The following is a 21,507-nucleotide window of genomic DNA, read 5'->3' as shown; positions in this document are numbered from 1 at the left end:
GGCGCTCAGTCAGACCGAGTGCTGACATAAGCCAAGACGCTCATCGGGGCGCGTCTTGCTGGGGACTCTCTCCTGGAGGCGCTCAGTCAGACCCAGTGCTGACATGTGGCAAGACGCTCCTCGGGGCGCGTCTTGCTTGGGCCTCTCTCCTGGAGGCGCTCAGTCAGACCCAGTGTTGACATGTGGCAAGACGCTCCTCGGGGCGCGTCTTGCTTCGGCTTCTCTCCTGGAGGCCCTCAGTCAGACCCATTGTTGACAAGTGGCAAGACGCTCCTCGGGGTGCGTCTTGCTTGGGCCTCTCTCCTGGAGGCGCTCAGTCAGACCGAGTAGTGACATGTGGCAAGATGCTCCTCGGGGCGCTTCTTGCTTGGGCTTCTCTCATGGAGGCACTCAGTCAGACCCAGTGTTGACACGTGGCAAGACGCTCCTCGGGGCTCGTCTTGCTTGGGCCTCTCTCCTGGAGGCGCTCAGTCAGACCCAGTGGTGACACGTGGCAAGACGCTCCTCGGGGCGCGTCTTGCTTGGGCCTCTCTCCTGGAGGCGCTCAGTCAGACCGAGTGCTGACATGTGGCAAGAAGCTCCTCGGGGCGCGTCTTGCTTGGGCTTTTCTCCTGGAGGCCCTCAGTAAGACCCATTGTTGACATGTGGCAAGACACTCCTCGGGGCGCGTCTTGCTTGGGCTTCTCTCCTGGAGGCCCTCAGTCAGACCCATTGTTGACATGTGGCAAGACGCTCCTCGGGGCGCGTCTTGCTTGGGCATCTCTCCTGGAGGCGCTCAGTCAGACTGAGTAGTGACATGTGGCCTGATGCTCCTCGGGGCGCGTCTTGCTTGGGCCTCTCTCCTGGAGGCGCTCAGTCAGACCCAGTGAGGACATGTGGCAAGACGCTCCTCGGGGCGCGTCTTGCTTGGGCCTCTCTCCTGGAGGCCCTCTGTCAGACCCAGTGTTGACATGTGTCAAGACGCTCCTCGGGGCGCGTCTTGCTTGGGCTTCTCTCCTGGAGGCCCTCAGTTAGACCCATTGTTGACATGTGGCAAGACGCTCCTCGGGGCGCGTCTTGCTTGGGCCTCTCTCCTGGAGGCGCTCAGTCAGAACCAGAGGTGACATGTGGCAAGACGCTCCTCGGGGCGCGTCTTGCTTGGGCCTCTCTCCTGGAGGCCCTCTGTCAGACCCAGTGTTGACATGTGGCAAGACGCTCCTCCGGGCGCGTCTTGCTTGGGCCTCTCTCCTGGAGGCGCTCCGTCAGACCCAGTGTTGACATCTGGCAAGACGCTCCTCGGGGCGCGTCTTGCTTGGGCTTCTCTCCTGGAGGCCCTCAGTCAGACCCCTTGTTGACATGTGGCAAGACGCTCCTCGGGGTGCGTCTTGCTTGGGCCTCTCTCCTGGAGGCGCTCAGTCAGACCGAGTAGTGACATGTGGCAAGATGCTCCTCGGGGCGCGTCTTGCTTGGGCCTTTCTCCTGGAGGCGCTCAGTCAGACCGAGTGCTTACATGTGGCAAGACGCGCCTCGGGGCGCGTCTTGCTGGGGCTTCTCTCATGGAGGCACTCAGTCAGACCCAGTGTTGACATGTGGCAAGACGCTCCTCGGGGCTCGTCTTGCTTGGGCTTCTCTCCTGGAGGCCCTCAGTCAGACCCATTGTTGACATGTGGCAAGACGCTCCTCGGGGCGCATCTTGCTTGGGCCTCTCTCCAGAAGGCCCTCAATCAGACCCAGTGTTGACACGTGGCAAGACGCTCCTTGGGGAACGTCTTGCTTGGGCCTCTCTCCTGGAGGCGCTCAGTCAGACCCATTGTTGACATGTGGCAAGACACTCCTCCGAGCGCATCTTGCTTTGGCCTCTCTCCTGGAGGCGCTCAGTCAGACCGAGTGCTTACATGTGGCAAGAAGCTCCTCGGGGCGCGTCTTGCTTGGGCCTCTCTCCTGGAGGCGCTCAGTCAGACTGAGTAGTGACATGTGGCCTGACGCTCCTCGGGGCGCGTCTTGCTTGGGCCTCTCTCCTGGAGGCCCTCAGTCAGACCCATTGTTGACATGTGGCAAGACGCTCCTCGGGGCGCATCTTGCTTGGGCCTCTCTCCAGAAGGCCCTCAATCAGACCCAGTGTTGACACGTGGCAAGACACTCATCGGGGCGTGTCTTGCTTTGGCCTCTCTCCTGGAGGCGCTCAGTCAGACCCAGTGTTGACATGTGGCAAGACGCTCCTCGGGAAGAGTCTTGCTTGGGCCTCTCTCCTGGAGGCGCTCAGTCAGAACCAGAGGTGACATGTGGCAAGACGCTCCTCGGGGCGCGTCTTGCTAGGGCCTCTCTCCTGCAGGCCCTCCGTCAGACCCAGTGTTGACATGTGGCAAGATGCTCCTCCGGGCGCGTCTTGCTTGGGCCTCTCTCCTGGAGGCGCTCAGTCAGACCCAGTGTTGACATATGGCAAGACGCTCCTCGGGGCGCGTCTTGATTGGGCTTCTCTCCTGGAGGCCCTCAGTCAGACCCATTGTTGACATGTGGCAAGACACTCCTCGGGGCGCGTCTTGCTTGGGCCACTCTCCTGGAGGCGCCCAGTCAGACCGAGTGCTGACATAAGCCAAGACGCTCATCGGGGCGCGTCTTGCTGGGGACTCTCTCCTGGAGGCGCTCAGTCAGACCCAGTGCTGACATGTGGCAAGACGCTCCTCGGGGCGCGTCTTGCTTGGGCCTCTCTCCTGGAGGCGCTCAGTCAGACCCAGTGTTGACATGTGGCAAGACGCTCCTCGGGGCGCGTCTTGCTTCGGCTTCTCTCCTGGAGGCCCTCAGTCAGACCCATTGTTGACATGTGGCAAGACGTTCCTCGGGGTGCGTCTTGCTTGGGCCTCTCTCCTGGAGGCGCTCAGTCAGACCGAGTAGTGACATGTGGCAAGATGCTCCTCGGGGTGCTTCTTGCTTGGGTTTCTCTCATGGAGGCACTCAGTCAGACCCAGTGTTGACACGTGGCAAGACGCTCCTCTGGGCTCGTCTTCCTTGGGCCTCTCTCCTGGAGGCGCTCAGTCAGACCCAGTGGTGACACGTGGCAAGACGCTCCTCGGGGCGCGTCTTGCTTGGGCCTCTCTCCTGGAGGCGCTCAGTCAGACCGAGTGCTGACATGTGGCAAGAAGCTCCTCGGGGCGCGTCTTGCTTGGGCTTTTCTCCTGGAGGCCCTCAGTAAGACCCATTGTTGACATGTGGCAAGACACTCCTCGGGGCGCGTCTTGCTTGGGCTTCTCTCCTGGAGGCCCTCAGTCAGACCCATTGTTGACATGTGGCAAGACGCTCCTCGGGGCGCGTCTTGCTTGGGCCTCTCTCCTGGAGGCGCTCAGTCAGACTGAGTAGTGACATGTGGCCTGACGCTCCTCGGGGCGCGTCTTGCTTGGGCCTCTCTCCTGGAGGCGCTCAGTCAGACCCAGTGGTGACATGTGGCAAGACGCTCCTCGGGGCGCGTCTTGCTTGGGCCTCTCTCCTGGAGGCCCTCTGTCAGACCCAGTGTTGACATGTGTCAAGACGCTCCTCGGGGCGCGTCTTGCTTGGGCTTCTCTCCTGGAGGCCCTCAGTCAGACCCATTGTTGACATGTGGCAAGACGCTCCTCGGGGCGCGTCTTGCTTGGGCCTCTCTCCTGGAGGCGCTCAGTCAGAACCAGAGGTGACATGTGGCAAGACGCTCCTCGGGGCGCGTCTTGCTTGGGCCTCTCTCCTGGAGGCCCTCTGTCAGACCCAGTGTTGACATGTGGCAAGACGCTCCTCCGGGCGCATCTTGCTTGGGCCTCTCTCCTGGAGGCGCTCAGTCAGACCGAGTGCTGACATAAGGCAAGACGCTCCTCGGGGCGCGTATTGCTGGGGCCTCTCTCCTGGAGGCCCTCTGTCAGACCCAGTGATGACATGTGGCAAGACGCTCCTCCGGGCGCGTCTTGCTTGGGCCTCTCTCCTGGAGGCGCTCAGTCAGACCCAGTGTTGACATGTGGCAAGACGCTCCTCGGGGCGCTTCTTGCTTGGGCCTCTCGCCTGGAGGCGCTCAGTCAGACCCAGTGTTGACATATGGCAAGACGCTCCTCGGGGCGCGTCTTGCTTGGGCCTCTCTCCTGGAGGCGCTCCGTCAGACCCAGTGTTGACATCTGGCAAGACGCTCCTCGGGGCGCGTCTTGCTTGGGCTTCTGTCCTGGAGGCCCTCAGTCAGACCCCTTGTTGACATGTGGCAAGACGCTCCTCGGGGTGCGTCTTGCTTGGGCCTCTCTCCTGGAGGCGCTCAGTCAGACCGAGTAGTGACATGTGGCAAGATGCTCCTCGGGGCGCGTCTTGCTTGGGCCTTTCTCCTGGAGGCGCTCAGTCAGACCGAGTGCTTACATGTGGCAAGACGCTCCTCGGGGCGCGTCTTGCTTGGGCCTCTCTCCTGGAGGCGCTCAGTCAGACCGAGTAGTGACATGTGGCAAGATGCTCCTCGGGGCGCGTCTTGCTTGGGCCTTTCTCCTGGAGGCGCTCAGTCAGACCGAGTGCTTACATGTGGCAAGACGCTCCTCGGGGCGCGTCTTGCTTGGGCCTCTCTCCTGGAGGCGCTCAGTCAGACTGAGTAGTGACATGTGGCCTGACGCTCCTCGGGGCGCGTCTTGCTTGGGCCTCTCTCCTGGAGGCGCTCAGTCAGACCCAGTGGTGACATGTGGCAAGACGCTCCTCGGGGCGCGTCTTGCTTGGGCCTCTCTCCTGGAGGCCCTCTGTTAGACCCAGTGTTGACATGTGTCAAGACGCTCCTCGGGGCGCGTCTTGCTTGGGCTTCTCTCCTGGAGGCCCTCAGTCAGACCCATTGTTGACATGTGGCAAGACGCTCCTCGGGGCGCGTCTTGCTTGGGCCTCTCTCCTGGAGGCGCTCAGTCAGAACCAGAGGTGACATGTGGCAAGACGCTCCTCGGGGCGCGTCTTGCTTGGGCCTCTCTCCTGGAGGCCCTCTGTCAGACCCAGTTTTGACATGTGGCAAGACGCTCCTCCGGGCGCATCTTGCTTGGGCCTCTCTCCTGGAGGCGCTCAGTCAGACCGAGTGCTGACATAAGGCAAGACGCTCCTCGGGGCGCGTCTTGCTGGGGCCTCTCTCCTGGAGGCCCTCTGTCAGACCCAGTGATGACATGTGGCAAGACGCTCCTCCGGGCGCGTCTTGCTTGGGCCTCTCTCCTGGAGGCGCTCATTCAGACCCAGTGTTGACATGTGGCAAGACGCTCCTCGGGGCGCTTCTTGCTTGGGCCTCTCGCCTGGAGGCGCTCAGTCAGACCCAGTGTTGACATGTGGCAAGACGCTCCTCGGGGCGCGTCTTGCTTGGGCCTCTCTCCTGGAGGCGCTCCGTCAGACCCATTGTTGACATGTGGCAAGACACTCCTCGGGGCGCGTCTTGCTTGGGCTTCTCTCCTGGAGGCCCTCAGTCAGACCCATTGTTGACATGTGGCAAGACGCTCCTCGGGGCGCGTCTTGCTTGGGCCTCTCTCCTGGAGGCGCTCAGTCAGACTGAGTAGTGACATGTGGCCTGACGCTCCTCGGGGCGCGTCTTGCTTGGGCCTCTCTCCTGGAGGCGCTCAGTCAGACCCAGTGGTGACATGTGGCAAGACGCTCCTCGGGGCGCGTCTTGCTTGGGCCTCTCTCCTGGAGGCCCTCTGTCAGACCCAGTGTTGACATGTGTCAAGACGCTCCTCGGGGCGCGTCTTGCTTGGGCTTCTCTCCTGGAGGCCCTCAGTCAGACCCATTGTTGACATGTGGCAAGACGCTCCTCGGGGCGCGTCTTGCTTGGGCCTCTCTCCTGGAGGCGCTCAGTCAGAACCAGAGGTGACATGTGGCAAGACGCTCCTCGGGGCGCGTCTTGCTTGGGCCTCTCTCCTGGAGGCCCTCTGTCAGACCCAGTGTTGACATGTGGCAAGACGCTCCTCCGGGCGCATCTTGCTTGGGCCTCTCTCCTGGAGGCGCTCAGTCAGACCGATTGCTGACATAAGGCAAGACGCTCCTCGGGGCGCGTCTTGCTGGGGCCTCTCTCCTGGAGGCCCTCTGTCAGACCCAGTGATGACATGTGGCAAGACGCTCCTCCGGGCGCGTCTTGCTTGGGCCTCTCTCCTGGAGGCGCTCAGTCAGACCCAGTGTTGACATGTGGCAAGACGCTCCTCGGGGCGCTTCTTGCTTGGGCCTCTCGCCTGGAGGCGCTCAGTCAGACCCAGTGTTGACATGTGGCAAGACGCTCCTCGGGGCGCGTCTTGCTTGGGCCTCTCTCCTGGAGGCGCTCCGTCAGACCCAGTGTTGACATCTGGCAAGACGCTCCTCGGGGCGCGTCTTGCTTGGGCTTCTGTCCTGGAGGCCCTCAGTCAGACCCCTTGTTGACATGTGGCAAGACGCTCCTCGGGGTGCGTCTTGCTTGGGCCTCTCTCCTGGAGGCGCTCAGTCAGACCGAGTAGTGACATGTGGCAAGATGCTCCTCGGGGCGCGTCTTGCTTGGGCCTTTCTCCTGGAGGCGCTCAGTCAGACTGAGTGCTTACATGTGGCAAGACGCTCCTCGGGGCGCGTCTTGCTTGGGCTTCTCTCCTGGAGGCCCTCAGTCAGACCCATTGTTGACATGTGGCAAGACGCTCCTCGGGGCGTGTCTTGCTTGGGCCTCTCTCCTGGAGGCGCTCAGTCAGAACCAGAGGTGACATGTGGCAAGACGCTCCTCGGGGCGCGTCTTGCTTGGGCCTCTCTCCTGGAGGCCCTCTGTCAGACCCAGTTTTGACATGTGGCAAGACGCTCCTCCGGGCGCATCTTGCTTGGGCCTCTCTCCTGGAGGCGCTCAGTCAGACCGAGTGCTGACATAAGGCAAGACGCTCCTCGGGGCGCGTCTTGCTGGGGCCTCTCTCCTGGAGGCCCTCTGTCAGACCCAGTGATGACATGTGGCAAGACGCTCCTCCGGGCGCGTCTTGCTTGGGCCTCTCTCCTGGAGGCGCTCAGTCAGACCCAGTGTTGACATGTGGCAAGACGCTCCTCGGGGCGCTTCTTGCTTGGGCCTCTCGCCTGGAGGCGCTCAGTCAGACCCAGTGTTGACATGTGGCAAGACGCTCCTCGGGGCGCGTCTTGCTTGGGCCTCTCTCCTGGAGGCGCTCCGTCAGACCCAGTGTTGACATCTGGCAAGACGCTCCTCGGGGCGCGTCTTGCTTGGGCTTCTCTCCTGGAGGCCCTCAGTCAGACCCCTTGTTGACATGTGGCAAGACGCTCCTCGGGGTGCGTCTTGCTTGGGCCTCTCTCCTGGAGGCGCTCAGTCAGACCGAGTAGTGACATGTGGCAAGATGCTCCTCGGGTCGCGTCTTGCTTGGGCCTTTCTCCTGGAGGCGCTCAGTCAGACCGAGTGCTTACATGTGGCAAGACGCTCCTCGGGGCGCGTCTTGCTGGGGCTTCTCTCATGGAGGCACTCAGTCAGACCCAGTGTTGACATGTGGCAAGACGCTCCTCGGGGCTCGTCTTGCTTGGGCTTCTCTCCTGGAGGCCCTCAGTCAGACCCATTGTTGACATGTGGCAAGACGCTCCTCGGGGCGCATCTTGCTTGGGCCTCTCTCCAGAAGGCCCTCAATCAGACCCAGTGTTGACACGTGGCAAGACGCTCCTTGGGGCACGTCTTGCTTGGGCCTCTCTCCTGGAGGCGCTCAGTCAGACCCATTGTTGACATGTGGCAAGACACTCCACCGAGCGCATCTTGCTTTGGCCTCTATCCTGGAGGCGCTCAGTCAGACCGAGTGCTTACATGTGGCAAGAAGCTCCTCGGGGCGCGTCTTGCTTGGGCCTCTCTCCTGGAGGCGCTCAGTCAGACTGAGTAGTGACATGTGGCCTGACGCTCCTCGGGGCGCGTCTTGCTTGGGCCTCTCTCCTGGAGGCCCTCAGTCAGACCCATTGTTGACATGTGGCAAGACGCTCCTCGGGGCGCATCTTGCTTGGGCCTCTCTCCAGAAGGCCCTCAATCAGACCCAGTGTTGACACGTGGCAAGACACTCATCGGGGCGTGTCTTGCTTTGGCCTCTCTCCTGGAGGCGCTCAGTCAGACCCAGTGTTGACATGTGGCAAGACGCTCCTCGGGGCGCGTCTTGCTTGGGCCTCTCTCCTGGAGGCGCTCAGTCAGAACCAGAGGTGACATGTGGCAAGACGCTCCTCGGGGCGCGTCTTGCTAGGGCCTCTCTCCTGGAGGCCCTCCGTCAGACCCAGTGTTGACATGTGGCAAGATGCTCCTCCGGGCGCGTCTTGCTTGGGCCTCTCTCCTGGAGGCGCTCTGTCAGACCCAGTGTTGACATATGGCAAGACGCTCCTCGGGGCGCGTCTTGATTGGGCTTCTCTCCTGGAGGCCCTCAGTCAGACCCATTGTTGACATGTGGCAAGACGCTCCTCGGGGCGCGTCTTGCTTGGGCCACTCTCCTGGAGGCGCTCAGTCAGACAGAGTGCTGACATAAGGCAAGACGCTCATCGGGGCGCGTCTTGCTGGGGACTCTCTCCTGGAGGCGCTCAGTCAGACCCAGTGCTGACATGTGGCAAGACGCTCCTCGGGGCGCATCTTGCTTGGGCCTCTCTCCTGGAGGCGCTCAGTCAGACCCAGTGTTGACATGTGGCAAGACGCTCCTCGGGGCGCGTCTTGCTTCGGCTTCTCTCCTGGAGGCCCTCAGTCAGACCCATTGTTGACATGTGGCAAGACGCTCCTCGGGGTGCGTCTTGCTTGGGCCTCTCTCCTGGAGGCGCTCAGTCAGACCGAGTAGTGACATGTGGCAAGATGCTCCTCGGGGCTCGTCTTGCTTGGGCCTCTCTCCTGGAGGCGCTCAGTCAGACCCAGTGGTGACACGTGGCAAGACGCTCCTCGGGGCGCGTCTTGCTTGGGCCTCTCTCCTGGAGGCGCTCAGTCAGACCGAGTGCTGACATGTGGCAAGAAGCTCCTCGGGGCGCGTCTTGCTTGGGCTTTTCTCCTGGAGGCCCTCAGTAAGACCCATTGTTGACATGTGGCAAGACACTCCTCGGGGCGCGTCTTGCTTGGGCTTCTCTCCTGGAGGCCCTCAGTCAGACCCATTGTTGACATGTGGCAAGACGCTCCTCGGGGCGCGTCTTGCTTGGGCCTCTCTCCTGGAGGCGCTCAGTCAGACTGAGTAGTGACATGTGACCTGACGCTCCTCGGGGCGCGTCTTGCTTGGGCCTCTCTCCTGGAGGCCCTCTGTCAGACCCAGTGTTGACATGTGTCAAGACGCTCCTCGGGGCGCGTCTTGCTTGGGCTTCTCTAGTGGAGGCCCTCAGTCAGACCCATTGTTGACATGTGGCAAGACGCTCATCGGGGCGCGTCTTGCTTGGGCCTCTCTCCTGGAGGCGCTCAGTCAGAACCAGAGGTGACATGTGGCAAGACGCTCCTCGGGGCGCGTCTTGCTTGGGCCTCTCTCCTGGAGGCCCTCTGTCAGACCCAGTGTTGACATGTGGCAAGACGCTCCTCCGGGCGCATCTTGCTTGGGCCTCTCTCCTGGAGGCGCTCAGTCAGACCGAGTGCTGACATAAGGCAAGACGCTCCTCGGGGTGCGTCTTGCTGGGGCCTCTCTCCTGGAGGCCCTCTGTCAGACCCAGTGATGACATGTGGCAAGACGCTCCTCCGGGCGCGTCTTGCTTGGGCCTCTCTCCTGGAGGCGCTCAGTCAGACCCAGTGTTGACATGTGGCAAGACGCTCCTTGGGGCGCGTCTTGCTTGGGCCTCTCTCCTGGAGGCGCTCCGTCAGACCCAGTGTTGACATCTGGCAAGACGCTCCTCGGGGCGCGTCTTGCTTGGGCTTCTCTCCTGGAGGCCCTCAGTCAGACCCCTTGTTGACATGTGGCAAGACGCTCCTCGGGGTGCGTCTTGCTTGGGCCTCTCTCCTGGAGGCGCTCAGTCAGACCGAGTAGTGACATGTGGCAAGATGCTCCTCGGGGCGCGTCTTGCTTGGGCCTTTCTCCTGGAGGCGCTCAGTCAGACCGAGTGCTGACATGTGGCAAGACGCTCCTCGGGGCGCGTCTTGCTGGGGCTTCTCTCATGGAGGCACTCAGTCAGACCCAGTGTTGACATGTGGCAAGACGCTCCTCGGGGCTCGTCTTGCTTGGGCCTCTCTCCTGGAGGCGCTCAGTCAGACCCAGTGGTGACACGTGGCAAGACGCTCCTCGGGGCGCGTCTTGCTTGGGCCTCTCTTCTGGAGGCGCTCAGTCAGACCCAGTGGTGACATGTGGCAAGACGCTCCTCGGGGCGCGTCTTGCTTGGGCCTCTCTCCTGGAGGCGCTCAGTCAGACCCAGTGTTGACACGTGGCAAGACGCTCCTCGGGGCGCATCTTGCTTGGGCCTCTCTGCTGGAGGCGCTCAGTCAGACCCAGTGTTGACATGTGGCAAGACACTCCTCGGGGCGCGTCTTGCTTGGGCCTCTCTCATGGAGGCCCTCTGTCAGACCCAGTGTTGACATGTGTCAAGACGCTCCTCGGGGCGCGTCTTGCTTTGGCCTCTCTCCTGGAGGCCCTCAGTAAGACCCATTGTTGACATGTGGCAAGACGCTCCTCGGGGCGTGTCTTGCTTGGGCTTCTCTCCTGGAGGCCCTCAGTCAGACCCATTGTTGACATGTGGCAAGACGCTCCTCAGGCCGCGTCTTGCTTGGGCCTCTCTCCAGTAGGCCCTCAATAAGACCCAGTGTTGACACTTGGCAAGACGCTCCTCGGGGCGCGTCTTGCTTTGGCCTCTCTCCTGGAGGCGCTCAGTCAGACCGACTGCTGACATGTGGCAAGAAGCTCCTCGGGGTGCGTCTTGCTTGGGCTTCTCTCCTGGAGGCCCTCAGTAAGACCCATTGTTGACATGTGGCAAGACGCTCCTCGGGGCGCGTCTTGCTTGGGATTCTCTCCTGGAGGCCCTCAGTCAGACCCATTGTTGACATTTGGCAAGATGCTCCTCGGGGCGCATCTTGCTTGGGCCTCTCTCCAGAAGGCCCTCAATCAGACCCTGTGTTGACACGTGGCAAGACGTTCCTCGGGGCGCGTCTTGCTTGGGCCTCTCTCCTGGAGGCGCTCAGTCAGACTGAGTAGTGACATGTGGCCTGACGCTCCTCGGGGCGCGTCTTGCTTGGGCCTCTCTCCTGGAGGCGCTCAGTCAAACCCAGTGTTGACATGTGGCAAGACGCTCCTCGGGGCGCTTCTTGCTTGGGCCTCTCGCATGGAGGCGCTCAGTCAGACCCAGTGTTGAAATGTGGCAAGACGCTCCTCGGGGCGCGTCTTACTTGGGCCTCTCTCCTGGAGGCGCTCAGTCAGACCCAGTGGTGACATGTGGCAAGACTCTCCTCGGGGCACGTATTGCTTGGGCCTCTCTCCTGGAGGCCCTCTGTCAGACCCAGTGTTGACATGTGGCAAGACGCTCCTCGGGCCGCGTCTTGCTTGGGCTTTTCTCATTGAGGCCCTCAGTCAGACCCAGTGTTGACATGTGTCAAGACGCTCCTCGGGGCGTGTCTTGCTTGGGCCTTTCTCCTGGAGGCGCTCAGTCAGACCCAGTGTTGACATGTGGCAAGTCACTCCTCGGGGCGCTTCTTGCTTGGGCCTCTCTCCTGGAGGCCCTCTGTCAGACCCAGTGTTGACATGTGGCAAGACGCTCCTCGGGGCGCGTCTTGCTTGGGCCTCTCTCATGGAGGCCCTCAGTCAGACCCAGTGTTGACAAGTGTCAAGACGCTCCTCAGGGCGCGTCTTGCTTGGGCCTCTCTCCTGGAGGCCCTCAGTCAGACCCATTGTTGACATGTGGCAAGACGCTCCTCGGGGCGCTTCTTGCTTGGGCCTCTCTCCTGGAGGCGCTCAGTCAGACCCAGTGTTGACATGTGGCAAGACGCTCCTCGGGGCACGTCTTGCTTGGGCCTCTCTCCTGGAGGCGCTCAGTCGGACCCAGTGTTGACATGTGGCAAGACACTCCTCGGGGCGCGTCTTGCTTGGGCTTCTCTCCTGGAGGCCCTCTGTCAGACCCAGTGTTGACATGTGGCAAGACGCTCCTAGGGGCGCGTCTTGCTTGGGCCTCTCTCCTGGAGGCGCTCAGTCAGACCAAGTGCTGACATGTGGCAAGACGCTCCTCGGTGCGCGTCTTGCTCTGGCCTCTCTCCTGGAGGCGCTCAATCAGACCCAGTGTTGACACGTGGCAAGACGTTCCTCGGGGCGCGTCTTGCTTGGGCCTCTCTCCTGGAGGCCCTCTGTCAGACCCAGTGTTGACATGTGGCAAGACGCTCCTCGGGGCGCGTCTTGCTTGGGCCTCTCTCATGGAGGCCCTCAGTCAGACCCAGAGTTGACAAGTGTCAAGACGCTCCTCAGGGCGCGTCTTTCTTGGGCCTCTCTCCTGGAGGCCCTCAGTCAGACCCATTGTTGACATGTGGCAAGACACTCCTCGGGGCGCTTCTTGCTTGGGCCTCTCTCCTGGAGGCGCTCAGTCAGACCCAGTGTTGACATGTGGCAAGACGCTCCTCGGGGCACGTCTTGCTTGGGCCTCTCTCCTGGAGGCGCTCAGTCAGACCCAGTGTTGACATGTGGCAAGACGCACCTCGGGGCGCGTCTTGCTTGGGCTTCTCTACTGGAGGCCCTCTGTAAGACCCAGTGTTGACATGTGGCAAGACGCTCCTAGGGGCGCGTCTTGCTTGGGCCTCTCTCCTGGAGGCGCTCAGTCAGACCAAGTGCTGACATGTGGCAAGACGCTCCTCGGTGCGCGTCTTGCTTGGGCCTCTCTCCTGGAGGCGCTCAGTCAGACCCAGTGTTGACATGTGGCAAGACACTCCTCGGTGCGCGTCTTGCTTGGGCCTCTCTCCTGGAGGCGCTCAGTCAGACCCAGTGTTGACATGTGGCAAGACACTCCTCGGGGCGCGTCTTGCTTGGGCCTCTCTCCTGGAGGCCCTCTGTCAGACCCAGTGTTGACATGTGGCAAGACGCTCCTAGGGGCGCGTCTTGCTTGGCTCTCTCTCCTGGAGGCGCTCAGTCAGACCGAGTGCTGACATGTGGCAAGACGCTCCTCGGGGCGCGTCTTGCTTGGGCCTCTCTCCTGGAGGCGCTCAGTCAGACCCAGTGGTGACGTATGGCAAGACGCTCCTCGGGGCGCGTATTGCTTGGGCCTCTCTCCTGGAGGCCCTCTGTCAGACCCAGTGTTGACATGTGGCAAGACACTCCTCGGGGCGCGTCTTGCTTGGGCTTCTCTCATGGAGGCCCTCAGTCAGACCCAGTGTTGACAAGTGTCAAGACACTCCTCGGGGCGCGTCTTGCTTGGGCCTCTCTCCTGGAGGCCCTCAATCAGACCCATTGTTGACATGTGGCAAGACGCTCCTCGGGGCGCTTCTTGCTTGGGCCTCTCTCCTGGAGGCGCTCAGTCAGACCCAGTGATGACATGTGGCAAGACACTCCTCGGGGCGCGTCTTGCTTGGGCCTCTCTCCTGGAGGCCCTCTGTCAGACCCAGTGTTGACATGTGGCAAGACACTCCTCGGGGCGCGTCTTGCTTGGGCTTCTCTCCTGGAGGCCCTCAGTCAGACCCATTGTTGACAAGAGGCAAGACGCTCCTCGGGGCGCTTCTTGCTTGGGCCTCTCTCCTGGAGGCGCTCAGTCAGACCCAGTGTTGACATGTGGCAAGACGCTCCTCGGGGCACGTCTTGCTTGGGCCTCTCTCCTGGAGGCGCTCAGTCAGACCCAGTGTTGACATGTGGCAAGACGCTCCTCGGGGCGCTTCATGCTTGGGCCTCTCTCCTGGAGGCGCTCAGTCAGACCCAGTGGTGACATGTGGCAAGACGCTCCTCGGGGCGCGTCTTACTTGGGCCTCTCTCCTGGAGGCGCTCAGTCAGACCCAGTGGTGACATGTGGCAAGACGCTCCTCGGGGCACGTATTGCTTGGGCCTCTCTCCTGGAGGCCCTCTGTCAGACCCAGTGTTGACTTGTGGCAAGACGCTCCTCGGGGCGCGTCTTGATTGGGCTTCTCTCATTGAGGCCCTCAGTCAGACCCAGTGTTGACATGTGTCAAGACGCTCCTCGGGGCGTGTCTTGCTTGGGCCTCTCTCCTGGAGGCGCTCAGTCAGACCGAGTGATTGACATGTGGCAAGACACTCCTCGGGGCGCGTCTTGCTTGGGCCTCTCTCCTGGAGGCCCTCTGTCAGACCCAGTGTTGACATGTGGCAAGACGCTCCTCGGGGCGTGTCTTGCTTGGGCCTCTCTCCTGGAGGCCCTCTGTCAGACCCAGTGTTGACATGTGGCAAGACGCTCCTAGGGGCGCGTCTTGCTTGGGCCTCTCTCCTGGAGGCGCTCAGTCAGACCAAGTGCTGACATGTGACAAGACGCTCCTCGGTGCGCGTCTTGCTTGGGCCTCTCTCCTGGAGGCGCTCAGTCAGACCCAGTGTTGACATGTGGCAAGACGCTCCTCGGTGCGTGTCTTGCTTGGGCCTCTCTCCTGGAGGCGCTCAGTCAGACCCAGTGTTGACATGTGGCAAGACACTCCTCGGGGCGCGTCTTGCTTGGGCCTCTCTCCTGGAGGCCCTCAGTCAGACCCAGTGTTGACATGTGGCAAGACGCTCCTACGGGCGCGTCTTGCTTGGCTCTCTCTCCTGGAGGCGCTCAGTCAGACCGAGTGCTGACATGTGGCAAGACGCTCCTCGGGGCGCGTCTTGCTTGGGCCTCTCTCCTGGAGGCGCTCAGTCAGACCCAGTGGTGACGTATGGCAAGACGCTCCTCGGGGCGCGTATTGCTTGGGCCTCTCTCCTGGAGGCCCTCTGTCAGACCCAGTGTTGACATGTGGCAAGACACTCCTCGGGGCGCGTCTTGCTTGGGCTTCTCTCATGGAGGCCCTCAGTCAGACCCAGTGTTGACAAGTGTCAAGAAACTCCTCGGGGCGCGTCTTGCTTGGGCCTCTCTCCTGGAGGCGCTCAGTCAGACCCATTGTTGACATGTGGCAAGACGCTCCTCGGGGCGCGTCTTGCTTTGGCTTCTCTCCTGGAGGCCCTCAGTCAGACCCATTGTTGACATGTGGCAAGACGCTCCTCGGGGCGCTTCTTGCTTGGGCCTCTCTCCTGGAGGCGCTCAGTCAGACCCAGTGTTGACATGTGGCAAGACTCTCCTCGGGGCGCGTCTTACTTGGGCCTCTCTCCTGGAGGCGCTCAGTCAGACCCAGTGTTGACATGTGGCGAGACGCTCCTCGGGGCGCGTCTTGCTTGGGCCTCTCTCCTGGAGGCTCTCAGTCAGACCCAGTGGTGACATGTGGCAAGACGCTCCTCGGGGCGCGTCTTGCTTGCGCCTCTCTCCTGGAGGCGCTCAGTCGGACCCAGTGTTGACATGTGGCAAGACACTCCTCGGGGCGCGTCTTGCTTGGGCCTCTCTCCTGGAGGCCCTCTGTCAGACCCATTGTTGACATGTGGCAAGACGCTCCTCGGGGCGCGTCTTGCTTGGGCTTCTCTCCTGGAGGCCCTCAGTCAGACCCATTGTTGACATGTGGCAAGACTCTACTCAGGGCGCTTCTTGCTTGGGCCTCTCTCCTGGAGGCGCTCAGTCAGACCCAATGATGAAATGTGGCAAGACGCTCCTCGGGGCACGTCTTGCTTGGGCCTCTCTCCTGGAGGCTCTAAGTCAGACCCAGTGGTAACATGTGGCTAGACACTCCTCGAGGCACGTATTGCTTGGGCCTCTTTCCTGGAGGCCCTCTGTCAGAGCCAGTGTTGACATGTGGCAAGACGCTCCTCGGGGCGCGTCTTGCTTGGGCCTCTCTCCTGGAGGCCCTCAATCAGACCCAGTGTTGACACGTGGCAAGATGCTCCTCGGGGCGCGTCTTGCTTGGGCCTCTCTCCTGGAGGCGCTCAGTCAGACCGAGTAGTGACTTGTGGCATGACGCTCCTCGGTGCGCATCTTGCTTGGGCCTCTCTCCTGGAGGCGCTCAGTCAGACCCAGTGTTGACATGTGGCAAGACACTCCTCGGTGCGCGTCTTGCTTGGGCCTCTCTCCTGGAGGCCCTCAATCAGACCCATTGTTGACATGTGGCAAGACACTCCTCGGGGCGCGTCTTGCTTGGGCCTCTCTCCTGGAGGCCCTCTGTCAGACCCAGTGTTGACATGTGGCAAGACACTCCTCGGGGCGCGTCTTGCTTGGGCCTCTCTCATGGAGGCCCTCAGTCAGACCCAGTGTTGACAAGTGTCAAGACGCTCCTCGGGGCGCGTCTTGCTTGGGCCTCTCTCCTGGAGGCACTCAGTCAGACCCATTGTTGACATGTGGCAAGGCGCTCCTCGGGGCGCGTCTTGCTTGGGCTTCTCTCCTGGAGGCCCTCAGTCCGACCCATTGTTGACAAGAGGCAAGACGCTCCTCGGGGTGCTTCTTGCTTGGGCCTCTCTCCTGGAGGCGCTCAGTCAGACCCAGTGTTGACATGTGGCAAGACGCTCCTCGGGGCACGTCTTGCTTGGGCCTCTCTCCTGGAGGCGCTCAGTCAGACCCAGTGTTGACATGTGGCAAGACGCTCCTCGGGGCGCTTCATGCTTGGGCCTCTCTCCTGGAGGCGCTCAGTCAGACCCAGTGGTGACATGTGGCAAGATGCACCTCGGGGCGCGTCTTACTTGGGCCTCTCTCCTGGAGGCGCTCAGTCAGACCCAGTGGTGACATGTGGCAAGACGCTCCTCGGGGCACGTATTGCTTGGGCCTCTCTCCTGGAGGCCCTCTGTCAGACCCAGTGTTGACTTGTGGCAAGACGCTCCTCGGGGCGCGTCTTGATTGGGCTTCTCTCATTGAGGCCCTCAGTCAGACCCATTGTTGACATGTGTCAAGACGCTCCTCGGGGCGTGTCTTGCTTGGGCCTCTCTCCTGGAGGCGCTCAGTCAGACCCAGTGATTGACATGTGGCGAGACACTCCTCGGGGCGCGTCTTGCTTGGGCCTCTCTCCTGGAGGCCCTCTGTCAGACCCAGTGTTGACATGTGGCAAGACGCTCCTCGGGGCGCGTCTTGCTTGGGCCTCTCTCCTGGAGGCCCTCTGTCAGACCCAGTGTTGACATGTGGCAAGACGCTCCTAGGGGCGCGTCTTGCTTGGGCCTCTCTCCTGGAGGCGCTCAGTCAGACCGAGTGCTGACATGTGGCAAGACGCTCCTCGGGGCGCATCTTGCTTGGGCCTCTCTCCTGGAGGCGCTCAGTCAGACCCAGTGGTGACGTATGGCAAGACGCTCCTCGGGGCGCGTATTGCTTGGGCCTCTCTCCTGGAGGCCCTCTGTCAGACCCAGTGTTGACATGTGGCAAGACACTCCTCGGGGCGCGTCTTGCTTGGGCTTCTCTCATGGAGGCCCTCAGTCAGACCCAGTGTTGACAAGTGTCAAGACACTCCTCGGGGCGCGTCTTGCTTGGGCCTCTCTCCTGGAGGCGCTCAGTCAGACCCAGTGTTGACATGTGGCAAGACGCTCCTCGGGGCGCGTCTTGCTTGCGCCTCTCTCCTGGAGGCGCTCAGTCAGACCCAGTGTTGACATGTGGCAAGACACTCCTCGGGGCGCGTCTTGCTTGGGCCTCTCTCCTGGAGGCCCTCTGTCAGACCCAGTGTTGACATGTGGCAAGACACTCCTCGGGGCGCGTCTTGCTTGGGCTTCTCTCATGGAGGCCCTCAGTCAGACCCAGTGTTGACAAGTGTCAAGACACTCCTCGGGGCGCATCTTGCTTGGGCCTCTCTCCTGGAGGCGCTCAGTCAGACCCATTGTTGACATGTGGCAAGACGCTCCTCGGGGCGCGTCTTGCTTGGGCTTCTCTCCTGGAGGCCCTCAGTCAGACCCATTGTTGACATGTGGCAAGACGCTCCTCGGGGCGCTTCTTGCTTGGGCCTCTCTCCTGGAGGCGCTCAGTCAGACCCAGTGTTGACATGTGGCACGACTCTACTCGGGGCGCTTCTTGCTTGGGCCTCTCTCCTGGAGGCGCTCAGTCAGACCCAATGATGACATGTGGCAAGACGCTCCTCGGGGCACGTCTTGCTTGGGCCTCTCTCCTGGAGGCTCTAAGTCAGACCCAGTGGTAACATGTGGCTAGACACTCCTCGGGGCACGTATTGCTTGGGCCTCTCTCCTGGAGGCCCTCTGTCAGACCCAGTGTTGACATGTGGCAAGACGCTCCTCGGGGCGCGTCTTGCTTGGGCCTCTCTCCTGGAGGCCCTCAATCAGACCCAGTGTTGACACTTGGCAAGATGCTCCTCGGGGCGCGTCTTGCTTGGGCCTCTCTCCTGGAGGCGCTCAGTCAGACCGAGTAGTGACATGTGGCATGACGCTCCTCGGGGCGCGTCTTGCTTGGGCCTCTCTCCTGGAGGCGCTCAGTCAGACCCAGTGGTGACATCTGGCAAGACACTCCTCGGGGCACGTCTTGCTTCGGCCTCTCTCCTGGAGGCCCGCTGTCAGACCCAGTGTTGAGATGTGGCAAGACGCTCCTAGGGGCGCGTCTTGCTTGGGCCTCTCTCCTGGAGGCGCTCAGTCAGACCGAGTGCTGACATGTGGCAAGACGCTCCTCGGGGCGCGTCTTGCTTGGGCCTCTCTCCTGGAGGCGCTCAGTCAGACACATTGTTGACATGTGGCAAGACGCTCCAAGGGGCGCGTCTTGCTTGGGCCTCTCTCCTGGAGGCGCTCAGTCAGACCAAGTGCTGACATGTGGCAAGGCGCTCCTCGGTGCGCGTCTTGCTTGGGCCTCTCTCCTGGAGGCGCTCAGTCAGACCCAGTGTTGACATGTGGCAAGACACTCCTCGGTGCGCGTCTTGCTTGGGCCTCTCTCCTGGAGGCGCTCAGTCAGACCCAGTGTTGACATGTGGCAAGACACTCCTCGGGGCGCGTCTTGCTTGGGCCTCTCTCCTGGAGGCCCTCTGTCAGACCCAGTGTTGACATGTGGCAAGACGCTCCTAGGGGCGCGTCTTGCTTGGCTCTCTCTCCTGGAGGCGCTCAGTCAGACCGAGTGCTGACATGTGGCAAGACGCTCCTCGGGGCGCGTCTTGCTTGGGCCTCTCTCCTGGAGGCGCTCAGTCAGACCCAGTGGTGACGTATGGCAAGACGCTCCTCGGGGCGCGTATTGCTTGGGCCTCTCTCCTGGAGGCCCTCTGTCAGACCCAGTGTTGACATGTGGCAAGACACTCCTCGGGGCGCGTCTATCTTGGGCTTCTCTCATGGAGGCCCTCAGTCAGACCCAGTGTTGACAAGTGTCAAGACACTCCTCGGGGCGCGTCTTGCTTGGGCCTCTCTCCTGGAGGCCCTCAGTCAGACCCATTGTTGACATGTGGAAAGACGCTCCTCGGGGCGCTTCTTGCTTGGGCCTCTCTCCTGGAGGCGCTCAGTCAGACCCAGTGATGACATGTGGCAAGACACTCCTCGGGGCGCGTCTTGCTTGGGCCTCGTTCATGGAGGCCCTCAGTCAGACCCAGTGTTGACAAGTGTCAAGACGCTCCTCGGGGCGCGTCTTGCTTGGGCCTCTCTCCTGGAGGCACTCAGTCAGACCCATTGTTGACATGTGGCAAGACGCTCCTCGGGGCGCGTCTTGCTTGGGCTTCTCTCCTGGAGGCCCTCAGTCAGACCCATTGTTGACAAGAGGCAAGACGCTCCTCGGGGCGGTTCTTGCTTGGGCCTCTCTCCTGGAGGCGCTCAGTCAGACCCAGTGTTGACATGTGGCAAGAGGCTCCTCGGGGCACGTCTTGCTTGGGCCTCTCTCCTGGAGGCGCTCAGTCAGACCCTGTGTTGACATGTGGCAAGACGCTCCTCGGGGCGCTTCATGCTTGGGCCTCTCTCCTGGAGGCGCTCAGTCAGACCCAGTGGTGACATGTGGCAAGACGCTCCTCGGGGCGCGTCTTACTTGGGCCTCTCTCCTGGAGGCGCTCAATCAGACCCAGTGGTGACATGTGGCAAGACGCTCCTCGGGGCACGTATTGCTTGGGCCTCTCTCCTGGAGGCCCTCTGTCAGACCCAGTGTTGACTTGTGGCAAGACGCTCCTCGGGGCGCGTCTTGATTGGGCTTATCTCATTGAGGCCCTCAGTCAGACCCAGTGTTGACATGTGTCAAGACGCTCCTCGGGGCGTGTCTTGCTTGGGCCTCTCTCCTGGAGGCGCTCAGTCAGACCCAGTGATTGACATGTGGCAAGACACTCCTCGGGGCGCGTCTTGCTTGGGCCTCTCTCCTGGAGGCCCTCTGTCAGACCCAGTGTTGACATGTGGCAAGACGCTCCTCGGGGCGCGTCTTGCTTGGGCCTCTCTCCTGGAGGCGCTCAGTCAGACCCAGTGGTGACATGTGGCAAGACGCTCCTCGGGGCGCGTCTTACTTGGGCCTCTCTCCTGGAGGCCCTCTGTCAGACCCAGTGTTGACATGTGGCAAGACACTCCTCGGGGCGCGTCTTGCTTGGGCCTCTCTCCTGGAGGCCCTCTGTCAGACCCAGTGTTGACATGTGGCAAGACGCTCCTCGGGGCGCGTCTTGCTTGGCTCTCTCTCCTGGAGGCGCTCAGTCAGACCGAGTGCTGACATGTGGCAAGACGCTCCTCGGGGCGCGTCTTGCTTGGGCCTCTCTCCTGGAGGCGCTCAGTCAGACCCAGTGGTGACGTATGGCAAGACGCTCCTCGGGGCGCGTCTTGCTTGGGCCTCTCTCCTGGAGGCCCTCTGTCAGACCCAGTGTTGACTTGTGGCAAGACGCTCCTCGGGGCGCGTCTTGATTGGGCTTATCTCATTGAGGCCCTCAGTCAGACCCAGTGTTGACATGTGTCAAGACTCTCCTCGGGGCGTGTCTTGCTTGGGCCTCTCTCCTGGAGGCGCTCAGTCAGACCCAGTGATTGACATGTGGCAAGACACTCCTCGGGGCGCGTCTTGCTTGGGCCTCTCTCCTGGAGGCCCTCTGTCAGACCCAGTGTTGACATGTGGCAAGACGCTCCTCGGGGCGCGTCTTGCTTGGGCCTCTCTCCTGGAGGCGCTCAGTCAGACCCAGTGGTGACATGTGGCAAGACGCTCCTCGGGGCGCGTCTTACTTGGGCCTCTCTCCTGGAGGCCCTCTGTCAGACCCAGTGTTGACATGTGGCAAGACACTCCTCGGGGCGCGTCTTGCTTGGGCCTCTCTCCTGGAGGCCCTCTGTCAGACCCAGTGTTGACATGTGGCAAGACGCTCCTCGGGGCGCTTCATGCTTGGGCCTCTCTCCTGGAGGCGCTCAGTCAGACCCAGTGGTGACATGTGGCAAGACGCTCCTCGGGGCGCGTCTTACTTGGGCCTCTCTCCTGGAGGCGCTCAATCAGACCCAGTGGTGACATGTGGCAAGACGCTCCTCGGGGCACGTATTGCTTGGGCCTCTCTCCTGGAGGCCCTCTGTCAGACCCAGTGTTGACTTGTGGCAAGACACTCCTCGGGGCACGTCTTGCTTGGGCCTCTCTCCTGGAGGCCCTCTGTCAGACCCAGTGTTGACATGTGGCAAGACGCTCCTAGGGGCGCGTCTTGCTTGGCTCTCTCTCCTGGAGGCGCTCAGTCAGACCGAGTGCTGACATGTGGCAAGACGCTCCTCGGGGCGCGTCTTGCTTGGGCCTCTCTCCTGGAGGCGCTCAGTCAGACCCAGT

This window comes from Nothobranchius furzeri, chromosome 3 (assembly GCF_043380555.1).
Source record: "Nothobranchius furzeri strain GRZ-AD chromosome 3, NfurGRZ-RIMD1, whole genome shotgun sequence".
In the NCBI taxonomy this organism is placed as follows: domain Eukaryota; kingdom Metazoa; phylum Chordata; class Actinopteri; order Cyprinodontiformes; family Nothobranchiidae; genus Nothobranchius; species Nothobranchius furzeri.
This window is presented reverse-complemented; position numbering follows the sequence as displayed.